Source organism: Rhinolophus sinicus, linkage group LG04 (assembly GCF_036562045.2).
Source record: "Rhinolophus sinicus isolate RSC01 linkage group LG04, ASM3656204v1, whole genome shotgun sequence".
Classification (NCBI taxonomy): Eukaryota; Metazoa; Chordata; class Mammalia; order Chiroptera; family Rhinolophidae; genus Rhinolophus; species Rhinolophus sinicus.
Window position 1 is genome coordinate 158,949,310 of NC_133754.1, and position 23,555 is coordinate 158,972,864.

At 42.0% G+C, this 23,555-nt stretch overlaps 1 protein-coding gene and 1 long non-coding RNA gene across 3 annotated transcripts in view; one reads left to right on the forward strand and one right to left on the reverse strand.

Annotated features, from left to right (window-relative positions):
- The window catches only part of FRMPD1 (FERM and PDZ domain containing 1), a 114,034-nt gene that overhangs the window by 18,092 nt on the left and 72,387 nt on the right, over positions 1–23,555 (forward strand). The window lies entirely within an intron of this gene.
- Positions 48–23,517, reverse strand: LOC141571155 (uncharacterized). 2 transcript variants are annotated; one of them, XR_012495855.1, is made up of 5 exons: positions 23,389–23,517; positions 21,773–21,833; positions 15,576–15,624; positions 6,727–7,061; positions 48–2,057 (listed from the first exon to the last, which is right to left on the reverse strand). It is a non-coding gene; the product is annotated as an uncharacterized LOC141571155 (long non-coding RNA). The 2 variants fall into 2 exon arrangements; XR_012495854.1 differs by lacking the exon at positions 48–2,057 and having other exon boundaries at positions 5,431–7,061.

Consider the following 23,555-nt stretch of genomic DNA (forward strand, 5'->3'; position numbering starts at 1 on the left):
AGCTGAAAACTGCTGCACACAACTGTGACGTGGAAGGGAAAGCAGTTTGAAAAATGAAAAGCTCTTCCAAGCTTGTATGAAATCTCTAAATCCCACATGTGAAAAGACTCAGTTCTTGTATTGTAATTGCTTTTCTTGGTCGGGCCCTTAGGGATAGGCCCTAAATGAGATGTGAGGCTGGTTCCAGCGCTCATCCTTGTGATTCTGCGTTCAGGTCTCTGAGTTTGCTGAAGTACTTAGATGAAACGCAGGCAGAGAGCTGCCTGCTGGGAAGTCATCTGAGGGACGTCCTGTGTGTTGCTTGCTGCTGCAAGCATAGGGAGACCCCTGCACTCTCAGGAGTGCTCCCCATGTGCTGGTGCCAGACATCAGCATGAATGAATCTCTCCTGAATCCTGGACAGTTCCTAAATGCCTAGGGGGTCTGCTGTCCCCTGTCCCAGGAGCCCGTTGATATAATTGCTTCCAGAGCTGAAGGACCTGGACGAAACGCATGAGTAGCTCAAGGAGTTGTAGACGTGGAGCATGGAGCCAAGATAATTGGGGTGGGAGGTTTTCACCCTGAAGCCATCCGGGGGTGAAGGGGCATTCTCATCCAACAAGGACACCTCTTTGTGTCCCCAGCTCTGTCCCTCCAGACCCAGAATGCTCCTCCCCAGTAAGCTGGCTGTGTGAGCTGTGCTACTCAAAGTGTGGTCTGCAGATCAATACATAGCATCAGCGTCACCTTGGAACTTGTTAAAAATGCAAATTATGGGCCTCACCAAAGACCTACGATTCAGAATCAGGGTGGCCCTGAAAACAGTGTTTTAGCAAGGCCCCGAGAGGATTTGTGTGCACTTAGAAATTTGAGAAGCACTGGTTTAGAGCACAGATATTGCTTTGCCGAAGAGTGAAGATCTTGAGAGAAATCCTATGCAGAGAGGTGGCTATATGTGTCTTCATTCCCTCTGATGTAACAGAGATGCACAGAGAATGGGGCTTTTATAGTCATCGTCAGTTTCTCCATCTACCAGGCCACCTTTGCTAATCCAGTTTTTCTAACATTTTCCAAGAGTTGTTTATTTCAGCACAGACAGTCCCAAAGAAGCATTGTTCTTTCACTCTCCACTCTTTCAACTCCAGTTTGAAACTACAGTCTTCAAGGCCCTCTCAATTCCTGCTCAATTTCTTTACAGCAATTGCCCCAATTATGGAATTTTCTCTAGTCTTGCTGCTTCCTCGCTCAAGGGCCACATGAAATCCCCAAAAGAACTCCATGCTCCCCTTCTTTTAAGTTTTTCTTTTTCTTTCTTTACCTTCTTCAATTTCTGAAATAATAACTCTCCTGATTGAATTTTATTTCTTACTCTCCCTATCTCTGGCAACCTCCCACGTCGCTGTCCACAAGACTTTTAAGACGTCGGGTCCTCTCCACTCATCACTGCGTTTCCATTTTAAATAACTCAATTTGATTTCATCATGCCTTCCCCTAAGTTAGTTACTCCCCATCTCTTTAATTTGGGGCTGTGGGGTGGAGGAGGATAGGTACTCAGGTATTATGATAAAGTTGCCAGATTTCGGCTGGGAAGACAATAGCCTCTTCTGGCTACAAAGTAAGGGGAAGATTGAGAGGTTTCCTAAGAGTGATTCGCAGGGTCCAACCAAGCTTAAACTTAGCTCAATTCAACATACATTTATTGAACACTGAATAGGATGCATAGTGGGTGCTCAGGAATAGGCCGGTGACATAGAATGACACTTAACAGCAGGATAAGCTCAGCCAGAAAGGAAAACCCATTACCGGCAGACCCCAATGACTAATGAGACATGTTCCTTTGCACATAGTAGACACTTCAGAAAATCTTTGTTAGACAAAGAAAATTTTCAGAGTAACATGCCTTGGACGATGTACGAGTATATCTTTACACCGACGTCCTGTGAATTTGGGTTTGCACACAGAAAGCTTTCGGCAGTGTTTTTCTGTTGCGAGGCTGGGTGCCCCCAAGCTTCCTTCCAGTCCTACTCGTCTTCCTCCAGCTTCTGTGATAATGGATGGGGCCGCGGGATGGAGTTTTACTGGAAAATGTGAAGGAAGACGCTTGGACTCAAGACAAAAGAGAACTTGTAAACATGTTAGTCTTTGGGGAAATCTTACTGCAAATTGCTCTGAAGAATGTAGATACAGAGAAAAAAGGACAGACAAAAAGAAAGGGTGAGGGAGGAGAAAGCAAGTTTTAAAAGCAAACAGAAATTATAGCTTAGATTGGATGGGAGTGTTTCAGTAATCAACCTAATGACCCAAAGAGTCTCATTCGATTCTTAGCAACTATATTTAAAATTTAAATGTAAAACAAGTTTTGTAGGAACGAAGCGCTCACCAGGCCCTTTACCACTCTTCTCTGGGTTGACAACTAATGTAGCAACCCGAGGGGGTCCACAGTCATATACCATAATGAGAAGGGACTTAGGTCCGGGCCAAACTTGACCATAATTTTAGTGTGTGATCCTTGGCAAGCCCCTTCCCTTCTCAGCACTACAGGTTCTTCTCTGTAAAATGAGTACTTTAGACTAGTCAATGGTTCTAAATGTGTGGTCCCTGAACCAGCAACATGACCAGCACCTGGAAACTTGCTACAGTGTTTCCCCGAAAATAAGACCGGCTCTTATATTATATTTTTGCCCCAAAAGACGCATTAGGGCGTATTTTCAGGGGATGTCTTTTTTTTTTTATGTACAACAATCTACATTTATTCAAATACAGTCATATCATCTTCTTTTGGAACATTGGCATAACGTACTAAATGTGTCCGTCTGTCTGGCTGACGAGCTTAACTGGGGCTTATTTTCAGGGTAGGGCTTATTTTCAGGGAAACACGGTAGAAATGCAAATTCTTACTGCATCAGCAACTCTGGGGTGGGGCCCAGGCATCTGTCGTTTAACAAGCCCTCCAGGTGATTGTGAGGCGTTCTCAAGTTTGAGACCATTGGACACACAGCCTTGTTTCTGGAGAGGAAACGATTGAAGAAGCACTTGCAAAGCACATGGAGGCAACTGAGGCAGATGAGGTCGGCACTCTGCTCCAGGCCATCAGTTGACAGATGTTTGGTCTCAGAGCGTTGTGTGGCTGCTCTTATAGTGAGGGATTGAGTCACAGCCCCAGAGAGATTGAGTCACAGCCCCAGAGGGATTGAGTCACAGCCCCAGCGAGGGACTGAGTCACAGCCCCATCCTTCCCTTCCTCGAGGGCCCCATGGCCCACTGTAGGCACAGTACGCACATGCCCAGGGCACTAGCAAGGCAGGGCCACTCACCATTCTCTTTGTATGGAAAAAGAATTGATACCTGATGTGTCCTAAACACAGAAGTGGTCCTCATAGGAAAAATCAGAGCTCTGTTAGACCTCTTTATATTCAGTTTATAGCTTAGTGCCTTTTAAACATGTCTTAAAATTCTCAGGGCAGACATGGGGACATGGTGGTCACTGCTGTGTAACCTTTTCAAAGTGGAGGATAAACTGCCCTGTCTTTGCTTCTCCATGAGGTACGCAGCAAGCCGTTTACCATACTCCATAGGCTCTAAGAAGCACGTCTTTTTACCTCTGAGATTGGAATGCATCTTACAATGGATGGTGCCTTAGATCCAAAGAAACATGGTGCATTGTTGGCACTGTGGGTGTTCCTTAGAAGCCATTCTATGTCAGGCTTTCACCCATACCCTTTCCTGAAGTCTTAAACTCTCTTATAACCCCTGTCTGGAATTCAAGTTCATGGGCAGTGTGCACCCTGGTTAGGCATTCTGACAAACTCAAGCAGAAGGGATTTGCTTGGTTCTTTGTAGAGCTTCTCCGGGTCTGGAGGCCCCTAGGTTATTCAGTGCTGGGAGGAGCAGCTTCCTCTGGGCAGCTGGACTACTTTGGGGCAACAATTAATGTTCTGAAAGCTAGTGTAGTGGGTGGACAAGGCCTTAGGTATACAGCCTACCCTCAAGGAGCTCACATTCTAGTGGACAAAACATAAATGTCAACAAAGAAAAATAATGTAACATGCTAAATGCCATAACAGAGGCAAACATAAGCTTCCACAGAAGGGAACAATGTCTGGGTTTGTTGGGTGTGACTTCACAGAGGAGGTCACGTCGCCTGGGTCTTGAAGAATAGGAAATCGCTAAGTGCAAAAAGAGGACAAACAGCACATTCGAAAGCACTTAGGGTACACTTATAATGGGTGAATTTTGTGTATGTAAATTATACCTCAATAAAGCTGTTTTTAAAAAACATATATATTAAAAGAAAGTGCTTAGAACCCAAAGTGCAAGGTACATTTGAGAAATGACAAGGAAATCTTTGTGACCAGCAAAGAGGGTGCGTGTGTGAGTGATGAGAGAGGAGGCCAGAGGGTGTGGTTGTCATCAGACTGCAGTTTTGTGGGTCCTATGGAGAAGTTTAAGTGGCCAGAAATTTAGGAAAGAGTATTGGGTACAAAACAGAGATTTGGAAGTCAGTAGGATAGACGGTAAAGCTGTGGGATTTGTTGCTATCAGCCAGAAAAAGTTGCTGTTGTTTAGCATTAAATGTAACTCAGATTTTCGTGGCAGCCCAGGCAGAAAGAAATGTGTGGTGAATTCGATAGCTTTCATTAACTGATAAAGGGAAGCATGTCGGTTTGTCAGAAGAGACACATTATTTTCTTAGCGCTAAACTCAAAGGAATTTCTAATGTGCACCTTAATATTGAGGTCTTTGAACAACACAGTTTAAAATAATTTCACATTTCCTTATATGAACTCCTGAATCCATGAGGAATGGCTGGCTACTCTGTGACTCATCTCTGTGACTCTAGAAGTCAGGGCTAAGTAAATACTCATGGAATGACTGAGTGACTCTCAGAGGCAGCGGAGGGCTTGGTGCTCAGGGCCCTCTGCTTCCTGGACAGGAGACTGGTGCTGTGCTTAGTCATTAAGGCCACAGAGCAGGCAGCATCACAGTGATAGTGGTGGGGGGAGGACACCCTGTAATTAACTCCTCAGGGGACTCTGGATTACATTCAGCGGCAAATAACTGAAAATCCAAAATAACAGTGGCATTAACACATAATGGATTAATTTTCTCTAATGTATTTTCACAAAGTGAACTCATCTGTGTGACCCCGCAACCCAATAAAATACACAACATTACCCAGAAGCCCTCTCGTGCCTCCTTTCCGACACGAGCCCTACCCAAGGCTGGCTACTATCTTGACTTCTAACACACATAGATTAGTTTTGTCTGGTTTTGAACTTTGTTAAATGAAATCATTAGTATGCGCTATTTTCATCTGGCTTCCGTTTTAACCTCTTTTTATCGCAAAATCATACATAGATACAGAAAACTACAAACAAATATGTATTTTAGTGAGTTCTTATAAGGGTTATAGATAACGAATTCCTATAACCTAGGTCAAGAAATAGAACTCTGCAAGCCAACCGAGGCCCCCCCCCCCCATCTATGGTCTCAACTCCATTCCTCTGAAAGTTATCACTCTCCTGACTTTAGAACCATCATTTCCCTGCATTTTAAAAAATAATTTTATCACCCAACTCTGTATCACTAGAAACTATATTTTAATCTTCCTCATTAACAATTTTATGTCACTTAAATCTCTTAATCTACTAGCCACCCTATCTCTTTTCCACAATTGATCTGTTGAAGAACCTGGACCATTTGACCTGTCGAGTTTCCCAACAGCCTGGATTTGCTTCTTGCACACTCTAGATGCAATTCAACATATTCCCCTGTACTTGGATTTCCTATAAAACTGACAGCAGGATACAGAGACTCTATAGACTTAGGTTTGATCCCACTGGCAAAGCCCTAAGTGGCATGGCATTCTTTCATCAGGGGGCACATAATGTTTGGTTATGTCTCCTCATGTGATGTTAGCAGCTATGGGTACTCAGTGCCAAGATCCTCTAATTCACTAGAAGTTGCAAAATGGTGATATTCTAATTCTATCATTTTTTTATTCACTTACAAGTTGGAATACTTTTGATAGAGAGACGTTTCCCTTCCCTGACTATTGTTTTACTCAGAGATACAGTCAGCCAGCTTATGAGAGCCAATCTCTTCCCAAGCTCATATTCACTGATATCACATTGGTAGCTTGAAATTGACCATGGTAGGGGTATTTACACCATAAAAATTGGCAAATGATACAAATCAGGGCATTCGCCCCAGAGAGCCAGTTGTTAAACATTCACAAGCACACCACTGGGTCTGGTTCATATAGGAAAGACAGGAGAAATATTTGAATTCTTCTTCATTATTTACCAGCTTTCAAGATAATGAATTGGTTCCCTAGCATCCTCCAAAGGGGACCAAATAGGTTTGTCTTAATACATCATGATGAATTCATGGATTTAAACATATTGGATGAGTTTCAATCCAGTGCCCTCATTGTTGTTACTGAGGCTCAGATTGTCCAATCTTGGGCCAATGTGGGGATATGACAGCTGGCGCTCTAGCAGATAGTTACATTCATCATTTATCTGAGTGTATAGCCACCATCTTACTATTTGTTTTCCATTGTCCCCCCTTCTTAATATTCTTTTTCCTATCATCATTTGCCTTATTTTGAATTAATGAACTGTTTTTTATTCTATTTTTCCCTATTTAAACTTCTTAATTACACATCTTTTATTATTATTTCAGTGGCTACTCTAGCAATTACAACGTATATTCTTTATTTCTTACCGATCGATTGCTTTTTACCTTTTCAGTTCCACAGTCTTTAGCATAGTTTTCCATCTTCAAGGTCACCTCATGGTCCCAATGGCTGCTAAAGCTCCAGCTATCATAATCACATCCCAGGCACAGGAAGAAGGAAAGGGCAAAAAGGAGCACTCCATTAAAGCGCTTTCCTGGGAATCTCTTCCCATGACTTCTTCTTAAACCCTAATGGGCACCTTTATCTGAATCCGGGCAGGCTAAGAAATGTAGTTTCAGTTGGGCATAATGCCTGGGCTGTGCCAGTAAAGAGGACGTGCAGAATGGATACTGGGTAGACAATGAGCAGATGCTGCCTTACTTCTCTCTTCAGACCTCATCTGAAAAAGCAGGCAGTTGGATTAGATGACACCTAAGGCAGTTTAAGATTTCTAAGTATAGTCAAAAATACTTTCATGTCTCTGCCTTCTTACTAATTTAAAGACAAATAGGCAAACATTTTCTTCCTTAATGAAAATTCTGTGTTACTTTTGTGAACCTTTCTAAAACTTATGTTTTTTAATTTTTTTTTTTATGTTGGGAAGAAAATTCAGTGTCAAAATCTAATAGAAAAGTGAACAATTGAACAAAACTCTCCATCTGTCTCTAGGAAAGAAAAATATCGTATACCCTCTCTCCCCATCTCAAAAAATATCTGAGGCAAAAGATTCTTTGCATAATTTGGACAAAGATTATTAGAGCAGTATTGTTCAAGTGTCTCAGGAATGTGGCTGTCTGAGAGTCACACAGCAAGCTGTCTGTGGAGGGAATGGATGGTGTAGGTACAAGTATACGGCATTGTAGGGCCCAGAGGAACCTCGCACATCATATTATCAAATCCTTTCATTTCACAGGTGGGCAAACTGAAGCATGAACTGGGCTACAGGGTTATTCTAGAAGACATTACTTAAAAAATTTTTTGTGGGTATGATCTTATCAGGTACTTCTTAAAATTCAATCTGGCTGCAGTTTCACTGGGATTTCACTAAGATTGCCAATGGCTCGGGGAAACCTATCTCAGGCAGCGCTGCACTAGATTCCACACAGGAGGAAGCTAATGAAAGTGAGCATTGTCTTTAGAGCACTGTGCTGGCAAGCAGATCAAGAGAGACAGCGCCCTCTGACCTTCTCCCATGCCATCTGACCTTCTCCCACGCCATCTGCTCTCCTAGCTCTACAAATCCTCCACAGGTATCACACAGTTGTTGTTGCTTCAGGGTTCCCTTCCGTGGAGCTGACCTGGCTCTGGGTCTTGGGATGGGTAATGATGGTGGTGAAGACCATCCTTTGAATTGTGTAGAGCACTTCCTTGTAAGGTATTTCTACACAGCCAATGTGTGAAGCAGGCAAAGCAGATAGAAAATATTCATATTTGGGAGAGTGAGCTACTTTACATGCATGCAGGTCAAATCCCCTTATTTTACAAACGTGGATAGAGTCCTCATGAATTTAACTAACATTCCCAAAATCTCCAAGTTAGCGAGAAGAAGAGCAAAGCCTAGAGTTCAAGGTTTTTAAGTTGGTCTCAGACAAACATCTGAACTGAAGGGCATGTTATATAAATGTTATAGATAAAATCCATTGAGTTTGCTTTAACTCTAATCTCTTAAGAACAAATTGGCTTTTGTCGTTTATGTTTAGGGGTATGTTACTCATGTGAAGGAAAATAATCCCACTTCTTAATGAAGCGAATAGGTAATGAAATAGAAATTGTTTTAGAAATTATCACTCTGGGGGCTGTCCCCAAGCCAGCCGTTCCTGGCTAATGTTAACATCATTTATATCTTGTACTTCAATTGGTCTGGACCACTATGTCCCAGTAACACACTATATTTGAATTCTCAACGCTTCCTAGAATGAGATATTAAATGGCCGATCAAAACGAAGCTATTAAAAAGAATACAGAAATAGTTAAGAAATTGTTTTATCATGGTAAAGGAGATTTGAGATATGTGCTTGATTGGTAAACTTGAATCTCTGAGAGTTTAAAGCTCACTTATGGTTCTGAGCATGGGTAAGTGGTACAGAATAATCAGAAGTCATCAGGAGAGAAGAGTCACTTCGTGTCTCTGAAGCACAGCTGCCTCACCTGTGAGATGAAGGTGTTCTGATTTTCTGGGCCTGTGTCACAAAACTCCCCAGGACATAGTGGCTTCAAACAGTGACTATCACACATTTTGTTTCCACGTCTGCCATTCAGATGGGGCTCAGCAGGAAAGGCTCATGAGCTCCACGTGGCATCAGCGAGGTGACTCAGTTGAGGACTAGAGGATCCACTTTCAAGATCGCTGGCAAGTTGGTGCTGGCTGTCGCCTGGGAGTTTAGGCAAGTTGAGGACTAAAGGCCTCAGTGTCTCTCCATGTGGCCTGAGGTTTCTCACAGCATAGTGGCTTAGTTCCAAGGACAAATGTCTGAGAGAGAGAGAGAGAGAAACAGAGACAGAGAGAGAGAGACAGAGACAGAGACAGAGAGAGAGACAGAGACAGAGACAGAGAGAGACAGACAGAGAGAGAGAGACAAAGAGAGAGAGCCGGGTGGAAGCCACATTGCTTTTTATGACCTACCTGTTAAGTTACATAGTATTACTAGTAGAGTAAAATTCCTGTACCTATCCGATCTGCCACTCACTTTCTCAGGTTCAGAAGAAGCCCCCTTTCCAATGTTTCCAGAGAACATTGCCTCCATGAGGTGCTTCCTTAGATGTCATTTGGAGCCCTGTGCACAGATGAGAGGAGAGGGAGGCAAAATAAACCAAATATGGAGTCTAAAAAGCACAGGTGCTTGGATCCTCAGGCCCCGTTCAGCTGCTATGGACTCTGACCTTCCAGAGCTTTGGCCTAGGAAGTGCTGCCCATGTGGACTTCACAGGTGAACACCTTAAATGCCAGAGGATGGGTATGGTAAAGAACTGTGGGAGTCAGTGAAGAAGGAGATTATGTCCACCCCAGTTGGGGAAAGGCATAGAGAAAATCAAGGAAGACTTCATGGAAAAGGTTGTGTTAGCACCGGCCTTGAAAGATGGATAAGATTTAGGCATATGTGAGACAGGGAGGGGGACAGAGACTAAAGAGAGGGCCCAGCATTGACCTGGCCAGGGAGACAGGAATGTGTGGGCCACATTTGAGATACTGCGTGGTTTGGTCTGTCCAGAGCCCAAGGCACAGGAGGCGATAGGTGAGAAGATTAGAATAGTGGGTTGGGCCATACTGTGGAGGGTCAGGAATGCCAGGCAGAATTCAGTGGACAACATATGGTAAGCATTATGAAATCAGAGCAGTATCTGCTATATTTACTATTGCATTCCCAGTGCTGAGCACACAGAGTTGGTCATCAGCCTGTTTGTTGAATGAATGAATGTGAATGGATGAATGAGTGAGTTACTAAAAGGTTTTGGGCAGGGGAGTGGTAAAATTAGAGCTGTGTTTTGGTAAGCACTCCAGCAGCAGTGTGGTAGATGGCCCAGGACGGGTAAAATGGGAGGTGGGGAAACCAGCTAGGACGTTGTACTAGAGCTTCAGGTAAGCAGGAATGAGGACCTTTATCAGGGTGGTGGCAGTGTGATGGAAAAGGGGGAATGGCTGCAAGGCATATTTTAGGGGTAGAGTTGATAAAACTAGTGATTGGATGTATAAGGCAAGGAAACAGAGGAGTCAAGGATTCTTGGGGACTCAGGTTTGTGTAGAACTGGGTACTGATCAAGTTGCTCCTCTCTACAGAAAATACTGTGTTGTGTCTACTACACCACATTTGATGGGGGCCAGTATTGCTCTCATTGGCGGTAAAGTCAGGCACTAGTACCCAGTCTAGGACAGGAGGAACCCTAGCGAAGCCCACTCCCTCAGAGCCTGGCCATGAGTGTCTGAGATCAAGGCTCAGGAGGCAAGAGATGACTTTTTCTATGTGCCCCATCATGAAACGGGCACTGGGGAACACAGAAGCCTGACTTAACTCCTAAAGTTCTTGTTTCTGTTCATTCCAGAGCTGCTTCCCAGCCATCTGGCTGCAGTGGTTGCGGCTCTGCCCAGTGAGGTACACAGAACAAATCTAATTTGTCTTGTACCACATGGGCCTCCAGTGAGTTGACAACAGCCATCATTTTCCCTTACGTGTCTGATTTTTCCCCTCTGAAATAATGCCGTTCTGGACCAGAGGACAGCTGCAGTTCACTGCAGAATGAAACAGCCTCTGGAGTGTTTGATATAAAGCTGTCGCTTCACACAACACCTAGGAGCATGCCCTCATGAATGGAGGGGGCTAATGTTGCACTAGCCCCTGCAGAAGCTGAAGCCCCATGGAAGGAGGGTCCCCATACTTTTCTGGGTTTGCTGGACAGGCTCCTTTTGCTGATTTGGGTCCAGATTCTTAAAGTTGCAGGGCGGTTTGTGAGCAATCTTAAAATGCTTACCATAAACTGTGAGGGAGGCACACCATGAGACAAACAGAAACTTGCTTGCATTTGTTTTTCTGATAATGGTGAGTCGCTATATCCAACCATCCACAGACTAGTTGCTCCAGAGACTATAGTCTGTGAAATGTTGCCTTCCCATCAGTAACTCACAGAGTATCAAGGAGGCATATGTTGCTTTCTGTACAAAGATGTTCATCACAGCATTGTTTAGGGAAATTGGAAATAAAATGTTTAAAAATAGGTCAATGATTAAGTAAATTACAGTGCATCTCATGAAAGAGTATTTTGAAGCATTACCAATCACGCTTTTGAAAACAGTTAACCTGGAAAAGCAGGAGGCTATAATAACCAGTCAAAAGAACAGAATACAAAATTGTACGTCAGACAGTCAGTGGTGTAAGAAACGAAATAAATGTAAATAGAAAAAAATGGTGGTATGTGGTAAGAGTATGGGTTTTCTTTTCTAAACTTTTCCATATTTTCTAAATTTTATACCATGGATGTATATCATTTTTATAATCACAGGGGAAAAGGCAATATATTTGAAAAGAAAAGAAAGGCCCAAGAAGGGCTAAGATAAATTCATGCTGGTATCCAGAGTAGAAGCGCTGAGAGAGGCCGGGGAGGTCCACCTGGCCCTTCCCAGAGCTGCTCAAATACTTCCTTATAAAGGAAGAAGGGCCACAATGGGTAGGAAAAGTAGAGTGTGTGTGAGCACGTCTAGCCAGTTGCGGATTCACCTTGCTCTTCCCCAACACCACAGGGGGTTGCTCTCATGAACATTGTCCCTCACCACCAAACCACTATGGCATTTCTCACATTCTTAAGTGTTTCCTGAATTCATGTTTTCAAGCAGGTTACCTTGTGTCCTAAAGCACCCCCTCCTGCAGCCGCTCTGAATCCAGATTCTGCTGCAGGTAGCAGAAAACAAGATACAAGATGACCACTGCCCCCTCCCAGAAGAAAGGAAAACCATTTGGCCAGCCTCGCCTCAGCAGTCAGGAGGCAGAGGCGCCTCGGGGATGATGTGATCTTGCCATTTCGACTGGCTTAACTCTCCCCCATCCATGGTAGAAACCCCAGAAGGAAGAAGGCCGCAGCAGCAGTGGAGGGATGACAGCAACCTCTACATTGCATGAAAAGCAGTGCTCAGCTCTGGGTAATGCTCTTTCCAAGAAATCCCAGGACCCAAAAGGGTCCAAAGATGGAGACCGAGATGAGGAAGGACCTCTCCTACCACAAATAATGTCCGAGGGAGCTTGGCCGGAGAAGTGAAGACTCAGAGTATTCAAATATCTCAAGAGCACCTAGCAGGAGAGGGGTTAAATCTAGTTTATGTGTGACCCTGTAGCTAGAACCTGAATCAACAGGCAGAACCCACAGGGAGGCAAATTTCAACTCAATACAGAAAGTCCCCAACCGTGTTTCCCCGAAAATAAGACCTAGCCGGACAATCAGCTCTAATGAGTCTTTTGGAGCAAAAATTAATGTAAGACCTGGTCGTATTTTACTATAAGACTGGGCTAATATAATATAATATAATATAATATAATATAATATAATATAATATATAATACCGGATTTATATTAATTTTTGCTTCAAAAGACACATTAGAGCTGATTGTCCGACTAAGTCTTATTTTTGGGGAAACGGTATTTTTTAACAGAATGTGTTTAAAATTGTTTGTTGATTAGGTAATATTTGCACATAGTAAAACATTCAAAAGCTACAGAGGGATATACAGTGAAAAGGAAGTTGTCTTCCCATGTGTATCTCTCCCCCAGTCTCTCTGCCCACCCCACCCCCCAGCAACCAATATTCTTATATTTTTCCTGAAACGGTTTATAGTTTTCTATAGGCTATATACAAGCATACTATAAGCACATGATAGAGACTATTCTACATGTAGTCTTTTTCCATTCAAAACTGTTTAAGATTATTCTCTATTACTCCATATAGTGCTACCAACTTATTTTTTTCCTTATTCTTTTTAATGAATGTATGCAACTCTTTGTATGTCTGTCTGTACTGTAATTTATTAAGCTCTTCTCTATCAGTGAGCATTTAGGATGTCTCCAATCTTTGCTATTGTAAACACTGCATTGAACATCTCTGTACATATGGAACACATATATAAATATATCTGTAGAGTTAATTCCTAGAATTGGAATTACTGTGCAAAATTAAAATTAAAAAATATTTAATACCATTACCCAATTCAAAATTCAGAAGACACTAAAAGTACATGTGTAAAGTCACACTTTCATTCTTGTCCTTCAACTTTTTAGTTCTAGTTCCCAAATCAAGCAGTTATCAGTTTTATGTATATTCTTAAAGAACTACTTCCTTCCCTTTTAAAAAATACAAGTGGCAGCACATAATATTCATGATTCTGTGCCTTGTTTTAAAAAAAATTTAACAATATACAGTATCATGAAAACTGTCCTCAATCAGTATTACCCATTTTTCTTTTTTATGGTTACATGGCCTTCCATTAAGTGGATGTGCTATAATTTCTTTGTTCTTCAATGATGGACATTTAGGTTGTTTAAATTGTTTTGCTACTGGTACACATTTAAAAAATTTTCATAGATATTGCCAAATTGCTTTTCACAGAGATTGTACCAATTTATAAGAGTTTGTTTCTCCACATCTTCAACAACACAGTGTATTACAAAACTTTTTGATTTTTGCCATTATGATGGGCAACACATAATATCTCAGTGGTGCCTTTATTTGAATTTCTCTTATGAATGAGGTTGAGCATTTCTATAAATGTGTAGAGTCATTTATAATTGCTTTACTATAAATTATCTATTCCTATCTTTTGCCTATTTTTCTACTCAGTTGTTGGTCTTTTAATCATTAATTTTTAGAAACTATATAGAATATTATCCCCTTGTTTGTCATATGTATAGCAAATTTCCCCCTCGCTTTCATGTACCTTTTGACTATGTGTATAGTGTTTTCTCCCATGAAGGGTTTTTTATTTTTATATAATAATATCTACTCATCTTCTATTTAATGCTTATGACTTTCTCTGTGCCAAGATTATCTCATATTTTCTTCTAGTACTTTTATGGTTTTCTTCTAGTACCACTTAAATAGTACTTATATTTTCTTCTAGTACCACTTAAATATTTGATTAATTTGGATGTTACCTAGGAATAAATAGTAAGATACAGGAAGTAAGATAGGGATTCAGCTCTTTTATTTTTCTCAGATGGTCATATAATTTATTTAAATTTTAGACTCTTTTAAGGGTCAGAACTATGCCTGATTCACCTCTGTGTCCCGCAGAGCACTTCTCACTAATGATAACTATCACTTAATGAACACTTAGTAAGACCAGGAAGTTCATACATACATGTGCTGCATGACTCCAAAGCCCCCACACTTCCCAGGGCGCTACCTTCCTCCTAGCACAGTGCCTTTCCCATAGGATCCCAGTCAATGTTACTGGAATGAATAAATTTGCATATACCTAATTTGGGCCACATCTTGATTAGGGCAAACAAAGAGCATTTTATGGAATCCAATCAGGCCAAGTAAATGCCTCTACACATCCAGCATGGGGTTGAGCCGTTGCATTGGACTAAGCATAGCTCTGCCATTTACCTCTGACCTCCCATCAAATAATTTAATTATTGTATTCGTCTGTTTTCCTCATCCGTGAAATGGGATAATTATACCTATCTCAGAGAAGTATTGTGAGGGTCAAATGAGATATTGCCTGGCTTTGAAGGACATCAAGGTATTGTGCCTTAAGGGATTATGGTTCAGGTGTGGCTAGTGCAGATGCCGTTAATGAATGGCACACCCCTGATTATACATCTCTTCCTGGTAGAACTGAAAGAAGAGGGGAAGGCTGAACAGAAGAGAGTTGTGGAAGAGGTGAGGGATATATGTAGCTATTTCTGTTCCCCAAGTGTCCATTCTCTAGGCATAGACTTAAATTCCCTCTGGATCCACACTAATGGACACATTAGTATCAGTTGACAAAAGTACCATATGCTCTGAAATGTTCCCCCATTAAGCTTCATGGGAAGTGGCAGGAATTCACAGTCCATTATAAGAAATCTTCCATGACTTTGGCCTCTAGTCAAGCACACTCCTAGATCTCCTAGGCCCTGTCAGGTCAGGCTATGCCCCCAGCTACATGATGATGCACAAGACATCACTTATTTTAAGACAGAGAGTCTGTAAAGTCAGGTTATATCCTTGCCTGTCAGGAGTAGGATCATAAAAGCATCTTTTATTTTTGAAAAAATAATGTATGTTTTCATAATGGATTATTTTGGTGAATGCTCTTGTTGTTCGGTTTCAAGGTAATCAGCATGTGTAACAGCCATCCATCAGGGTCCAGACTAAGAAAATACGTCATATCTCCAGTGTCATTAATAAGTATGTGGTTTTTCATAATTCACCACCTTAAATTTACAGTACCTTCAGCATTCCTTTGCAAAAAGTGTCATCTCTTTTCATGTCAATAAATCTGCATGAAAAAGGGGAAAAAAGAATTAAGACCCAAGCTCCACAAATGGTGAAAGAAAAGGCAAACTTAACCAGTCAAGATCTGGGAGTTCCAAAGTGCATAATAACAGCTGTCTTTTACAGAAAGTCTAAAATACCCCTGATCATGCATTAGGTACTTTGTCTTTATGATTCAATCGAATCCTTACAACACCCTTCAAGGTCAGTATTATCTTTTTGTTATGATGAGAAAGCAGAAAGGTTATATTAGTTGTCCAAGGTCACAAAGCGAGCAAGGGCTAGAGCTGGGATTCAAGCCACGTCTGACTCCACAGCCCAGCTCCTTCCCAGAACGTCTCTCTGATTCAAAGACAAGACTGAACACAACGTCGCAGTTCACAGTACATAGTAACAAAACATGAATAAAGCCTTGTTTTTTAAAGAAAATCTAGGTCATCCATCTCTCTCCCTAGCCTGCACTGGAGATGGGAGAGAAGGCTTCCAAGACTCCTGTTCCTGGGGACGCTCCATGTACTATTTCCAGAATTTAGCATCACAAAGTAGTGTTTTAACTGAAGAGGGTCCAGGCTAGCACCGTCCCTACAATCCCCCAGTCCCCTCCAGTGAGGTTGACTCTGCCTTGACCTGTCTTCTAGATTGGGCTTCTGTTTAATAGGATGTGAATGGAACAAAAGTTTCCACTGGTCTCCCCTCTGCCAAAGTTAGAAAAACACTGATATAGCCCAATTCTCTGTTTTATAGATGAAGACACTCAGACCCAGGGCTGGCTTGATCAAACGCACACAGAAAGCTGAGACAGATCCTTTTCTCTTTAAGGTTTTAATTGCTGTGTCATTTACAGGGAAACTATTGGGGTGACAAAGGCAACCACCATGGGAAATAGGTTCTAAAGGTCTTTCCAACCTGTTGTTCTAATGGTGGATGGTGGCTGACCCAGATTTAAATTCTGGCTCCATCACCTACTAGCTGGATTATTTTGAGAAAGTTACTTAAACTTGCTGAGTCTATAAAATGGCCACCTTATTACCTGCTTGTTGGAGTTCTACTATGGTAATTAATAGTATGTATTAAAAACCCAGCATATAACAGGTATTGCTTCCTAGCCTCAGAACCTTTCCCTGGGCTGCTCTCTCCGTCTGGGAGCTCTGTCTTCCCTCCTATCCAGGTAGCTAACCTGTACGCATTCTTCAGCTTCTTTCATTAGGCAATGTAGGTTTGAAGCTAAGCTCTGGCACTTACTAATTAAGTGATCTTGAAAAATTTAACCTTAGTTTCATTACCTATAAAATAGGAATACTAATGATACATACCTCATAGAATTGTTAAAATGAGAACATAAACTGCTTAGAACAGTGCCTAGCAAATATCAGGGCTCAATAAATTTTAACAAGGATAGTTTGTGGGGTCCACAAAATAATTAAGGAGGTTCTCTTTCCTTTATAAGTAAGCAATTTACATTGCCTGGAAGCTCATAACACATTCTCTTTATTCTTGGAATACAGAAATTTCACCAGGATATGTTTTTAGAAATCCATTCTGCCAATCTCAATTTTTTAATTGGTGTGTTTAGACTACTTACATTTAATGTAATTATTGAATGTTAGGACTTAAGCCTTACATTTTATTATTTATTTTCTCTGTTTCCTATTTTCTGTTCCTCTCTTTCTTTTTTCCTGCCTTTATCCTGTGAATTACTTAAGTATTTTTTTAGAATTCTAATTTGAATGGCCTATAGTGTTTTTGAGTGTATCTCTTTGTATAGTTTTTAGTTGTTGGTCAAGTGTTAAACTATACATACATAAATTATTATAGCCTACTGATGCTGACATTTTACCACTCCAAGTAAAATGTGCATTTAGGTTCCCTTTACCCTTTTTTAATATAATTGTCTTGAATATCACCTCTATATACATTGAGAACATCTAACAATATTATGATTTTTACTTCCACTACCAAACATACAATTAAAAACTCAAGAGGAAAATGATAATATATTAACTAATATTTTTACCCTTTCGGTTATTCTTTCTTCATTGCTAATATTCCAAGTTTTCCAAGGTTTATCTAAAGAAAGCGGTGATGGAGAGAAGGTGGCATCTGCCCCTCAGGCTGTGGGGACAAGAGCAGTAGTATGAAGCTGCAGTCACCCTGCAGATTCAGAGCAGAATCGAGCCTGTGGAAATTAGAGCAGCCATAGTGGAAAAACCAAGACAGGGCCATGCAAGACACTGGCCACAACCTCAAGGGCATGTCTTTGGAGCTGATCTCCCCAAAGCTGAACCAACAGTGGAAAAGAGAATTTAAAAAGAGATAAAAGGAAAGAGTAAAAGATGCTAAAGTTACGCCTATATTTTCAAAACTACCCCTCAGAACACTGAAGGATTTATCACCTGAGGAATGAGATAATTTAAAAAAACCTTGTGTGATGGGAGACATAAAGAGCTCAAATATTTTATAAAAATTGTGATAACCATTCCCAAATCTAGGCGAATATCCCAGCCTTTCCCTCTGTTTCCAACCAAGTCATTAAGTCTATTGCATTAGAAATATTGGAATACCAGTTTTATCAAGGAGCAGAGAATGTGTTTAGGAGCAGGAAAAGAAGTTAAGCAGACAAGGCTTACATGAGAGCTACAGAAGCAATCCAGAAAGGAGACATGTTTTCCAAACTTCCACCCTTCCCCCAAAACTAAAATTAGGTCATTGGGAGAATGACTGTAATAAGGGATCAAACAAGACTTGGAGAGTACTGAGATACTGAGGTGTCTTTACTAATATTCAGATAATGGACTTTCTAGCCCAATTCCCTATTCTTAGTATTGTATAGTGAGTGAACTGGACAAGTGAGCAGTGACATTCTGCTTGTGTATCCTAGAAACTTGGGAGTAAGAACATGCTGTTTTTGTGTTATCATTTCTCTCTGTAAAGCAACACTTTACTTGTCCTGAAAAGGTAATACAATCCTCATGATAAGCACACAGTTTCTTTTGCAGACAACAGCAGAACCTCTCTTTCTGACTACATAATACGTTAGCTTCCTTAATCTCCAAGAATCATTCTGTTGAGAGCTCAAGAAACCTTGGTTGTCATTAGGTCTCATTCTTCCTCTCACAGAAGAGTAAACTATGGCCCAGAGAGGGGATGTGACTTTCCCATAGCCATGCAGAAAGGTAGGGACAGAACTAGGTCCTGCAACTCTAGGGCACTGCTTTTCTATAAGCAGCTGGCATGCATCTCAGACAGGATTATTCCTAAAGGTCTTCCTAGAATACTCCAGTGGTCCATGAGTCGTGGCTCACCAAAGTCTCAATGAAACTGCCTTTATTGTAGTTCAGTATTAAGTAGATCATAAACATTAAAAACATGTAATCAGCTTATGTGGCATAATAATACTCTCTTAACCAAACTACTCCATACTCCCCATCCAGTCTGGATTTATATTTAAATCACTACACTTCAAAAGGCATAAGCCCATGGTAGGTACTCACTCAACAATGTCGAAAAAAGGACCAATGTTGAATGGGGGACCATTAAGGAATCATGTCATTTTATTTCTGAAAGAGACCTTGAAGGTCATTCTGTCCCATTCCTCCTTTCTTCTGTGGCCTGAAGAGTGAGGGGACTTGGACAAGTGGCAGAAGAGTATTAGAACCCCACCCCCTAACTCCCACCCCCTGTTTCTCAGACCAGTGTTCTTTTTTTCACCTGCACTGCTTCTCATTAATTTGACGTGAAGGTATTAAAATTGCCAGTTTACTTGTGTTCTGGTATACACAATAAATGTTTCTAACATCTAATTTAAAAACACTACATACAAAGTGACAGGGTCAGGGTTTGGGGTTTTTTTTTTAGCCTATGGAATTTGATCATTCTGAAGAAGAGCAGAAACGTGTCCTAAAATCACTGCAGACAGTAAAACTGAAATTTGAAGCAGTAAACTATTCTATTTTGGGAACAATAGATATGAAGTTCAGGAAGAGTTTGGCATTCTAAGAAGGAAATTGTATAGAAAAGCTAACTATTAAGTCAGCTCTCAGAAGTATTTGAATGCAAAGGAGATTAATACAGATAAGGAGAAGGTATGGGCACTTTAGCAGATGACAAATGGCACACTCATGCCATAGAGAAAGCAAACTTTTAGCTCAAATGGTACTTATGGGAAATAAATTCAAACCTCAGATGTTTTAGTCAGGAAGTCTCATTAGGATGTAACACAGCTTCTCATTATGGGTTATTACATAGTGTCACTAAAAAAGGAGACACATCTGAGAGGAACAAGGCATGACCAGAGAGCAATATGAGAAATTTTTGGCTTGCTGTATCTTGCTCTCTATTAATATTGGATCATTTGATGCTTTCCACTCACCAAAAAATGACTTCAGAGTGACAAAAACAGCAATTAAAAGTGATCTACATTGAAATGACAGCTGCTAGGGTAAAACTCTTTTGAGAATCTTATATATTTTTTATTCATTGATTTATTCATTCATTCAACAAATATCTATGGAGTTCTAGGAAGACAAAAATAAATCAGATATGGCCTTTCTCAAGGAGATCTCAAGAAGACAAACATGTAAATAAATCATTATGATGTGATGTGCTTGGTGCTTTATTTGAAGAATAAACCGAGTACCGCACAGGCACAAAGGAGGGACTGGGACGACCTCAGAGAGGTGAAGACATTTTTGACCAGGATTTAAATGAGGAACAAGCATGTGGTAAAGGTGAGGAAATGAGGAAGGCTCTCAGAGCGAGGTGAAATCTTATGCAAACTATTTGGCAGTATGGGATTTCTAAATCCCATATGAATCCCAGTGCAGTTCCTTTAACACTGTGGAATCTTAGGTAAATGACTACTTTTGGAGCCTCAGTTTCCTTCTCTGTAAAAGGAGCTTACGGATCCTCACTGCATATACTGACTATAAGCAGGACTCACCGTGCTGGCTAGCGGGTAAAGAACACTGCTAGTAGGTAATGAGTACTAGAGTTATTCTAGTAACTCTTTTTAGGACATCCCTAGGTTGCAGATGTTCTTATTATATACCCTTTGCAGAGGAAGAAACCTGGAATTGAGAGGTTATGGAACTTTCCAAAGATTATGCAAGTTAACAAGTGTTTGCACTGGGATTTGAACCCAGGCAGGTTGGCTCAAGAGTCTATTTTTCAGTGCTATGCTCTGTACATTTCATTACATGAAATGTTGTGGGTAGACACTTAACACAGCACCTGACACATAGTAGTAAGTTAATAGATTATAGCTATTTTCACTATTGTAAAATATGACGGTGCCCTAGGAACATAAGGTATTTGGTATGCAGGTATGGGGTGAGGTAGAGATGGAACTGCAGCAGTAATAGAGTAACAGGTCGGATCCCTCAGGGCTTCATACCATGCTAAGGACTTAGGACTTTATCACAAGGTCAGGAAAGAACAATGGAGTTATCTTCAGCAGAAAGTGACTTGTCAGATTTGGGTTTTAAAAAGATCGCTGGCAGCATGTGGCAGAAGAATTGCAAATAGGCAAGCTTGGAGGCGTTTATTACAGCTGCACCAAGAAATGGTGAGTCTCCAAGGCAAGGACAGCAGGATGAAGAGGAGGGGACGTGTATATGAGATGTTGCAGAGACAGAGTTGACAGGTCTTAATGACCAGTAGAGTATGACGGAAGAGCCTAGAATGTCCCGTTGGTTTCTGGTTTAAGTGCCACTACCAGTTAAGATATGGAAGCAATGCGGAGGGGTAAGATAAAAGAAAGGTATCAGTTTGGTTTTGGCTCTCTTGAGACTAGGGCACCGAGGGGCATTCAGGAGACGTACAGCAGGCAGTTATGTCTCTGGGTTTAGAAAACAGAAGTCTGGGCTGAAGCCATGCAGCCGATAGAATCACTAAGTGAGGATAGGATGAAGAGAGAAAAGAGACCACGAGGGGGACATGAGGAACCTCGGCATTTAAGTAGCCAGCCAGACAAGGACAGCTGAAGAGAAGAACAATCAAAATGAGAAAGTGGCCAGAGTGGGCACTCAGAAGCCAAAGATAAAATTATTTACACAAAAATACTTAAAGCACCTGAAGGGGCAGATGCTTCTGGCATGGGCAGCTAGGAAATTGAAAGGAACAGACAAAATTCCACGGGCTAAATTTGTACTCACTGGACAAGAGAGTTGAGTTTTCAATTTTCCTTTCTGACAAGTGCCCTCTTCGGTCTTTCATCTGCATTAGGGAGAGTAATTTGGTTAATAATCTTTATCTACAACACAACTTTTAAAATTAGACTTTAGAGATAATTGTAGATTTGCATGCAGTTGTAAGAAATAGTGTGGAGAGGCACAACACTTAATTTTTTAGAAGCTTCCTTTATTTCCATCATGGCGTCAGCATTTTCCATTTTGTCCACTTCTCCTAATGATGTTTATCCTGGAGGAGAACTTTGTACACTATATCTAGAGTGGAGACAGGTGAGGGAAGCAGACCAAAAGGAGTGATGGTCTAACTCACCCCAGGGGTGTGGGTGGCAGAGGGGCTGGGGCATTGAGAGAAAAAGAGCTTTTGGGGACAGATACCTTGGAGGTCTTTCAAAGATGGAGCCTCTCCGGAGAGTTTTTGGATAGAGGCGTGGATTTGGGAATGAAGGCTACAGGGGCAGTAGGTGCTGGAGCACCTTCCTTCATCGAGGTATTTTTTCTTTTTTTAAATCAAGAACAGGCTTATGCTTGTGCTCCATTTCATCACCAGAATGATCTAACGTGCCCCTTCCCTACTCAAAACTCCCTCATGGCCCCTGCTGACTCTCAGGCTTCAGCTCTCAGCTCCTGCCCCTTCCTCACTGGGATCCCTGTATCTTTGCTCCTGTGGCCTCTACCTGGAAAGTCTCTCTCCTCTCTCCTCCTGTTCATTGGCCAACCCCGTTAGGCTTTCAGGTTTCTGTTTACAGAGCCTCCTCTTCAGGAAGCATCTTCCCTCATTCAGCCAATGCCGGCACCTGCCATGGCCCCCGTGGCCCCCTGGGCTCACACTACCTTTATGGGAACTGCACTGTATTAACAGTCCACTAAACAGTACATTCCATCCGGGCAGGGGTTGTGCTTTATTCGAGACTGTGTCTTTAACGTTTAACACAGGGCAGGGACCTACTGTGTTTCCCCGAAAATAACACCTAACTGGAAAATATGCCCTAGCATGATTTTTCAGGATGATATCCCCTGAACATAAGCCTTAATGCGTCTTTTGGAACAACAATTAATATAAGACCTGGTCTTATTTTCGGGGAAACACGGTAAGTACTGAGTAGATATTTCAGCCATAAAAAGAGTTCTTGGACAGAGGCATGCATGGATATAGAGAGGTGGTCTGAAGAAAGCCAGAGAAGTGGGCGAGATAGCCCCGGGAGTCAGAAGAGGGCTGAGTCCTAGGACACTCCAGCATTGTAGGGTTTGGGGTCTGAGGAGCACTCAAAGAGACCCAAAAAAGAGTGGTTAGAGAGGCCAGAGGAAAGCCGAAAAGAGCCCAAGGTCCCAGCACCGAAGGAGTTTGCAAAGGCAGGGGAGGTGGTCTGTAGTGCCAAATTTGGGCCCATGTCTTTCATCTCCCCTCAGCCCAGGCTCCTGGGGTGGAGGTGGGGTGGCAAGTCGGGCTCATCTGCATCCCCCGGAGTCCCGCGGAGCTGGGTGCTCCTGGAAAGGCCTTGGAAGTAGGACAGCCAGGGGAAGGGAGGCGTGAGAAGGGGTTCCTTTTTGGGAACTATTCTGGGTTTCAGTTCTGGCCCTACCGCCGCGGCTCTGGGTGACCTTGGGGAGCCTCTTTCCTCTCCTGGACTCAGTCTCCCTGTGGGTACTCGGCGGACGCTGCGTGCTCAGGCGGGAAGGCCGGCAGAGGCAGGGCCCGGGTGGGAGCAGGACCGCCCACTGCGGCGGGCCGGGACCTCCCGGGCCCGCG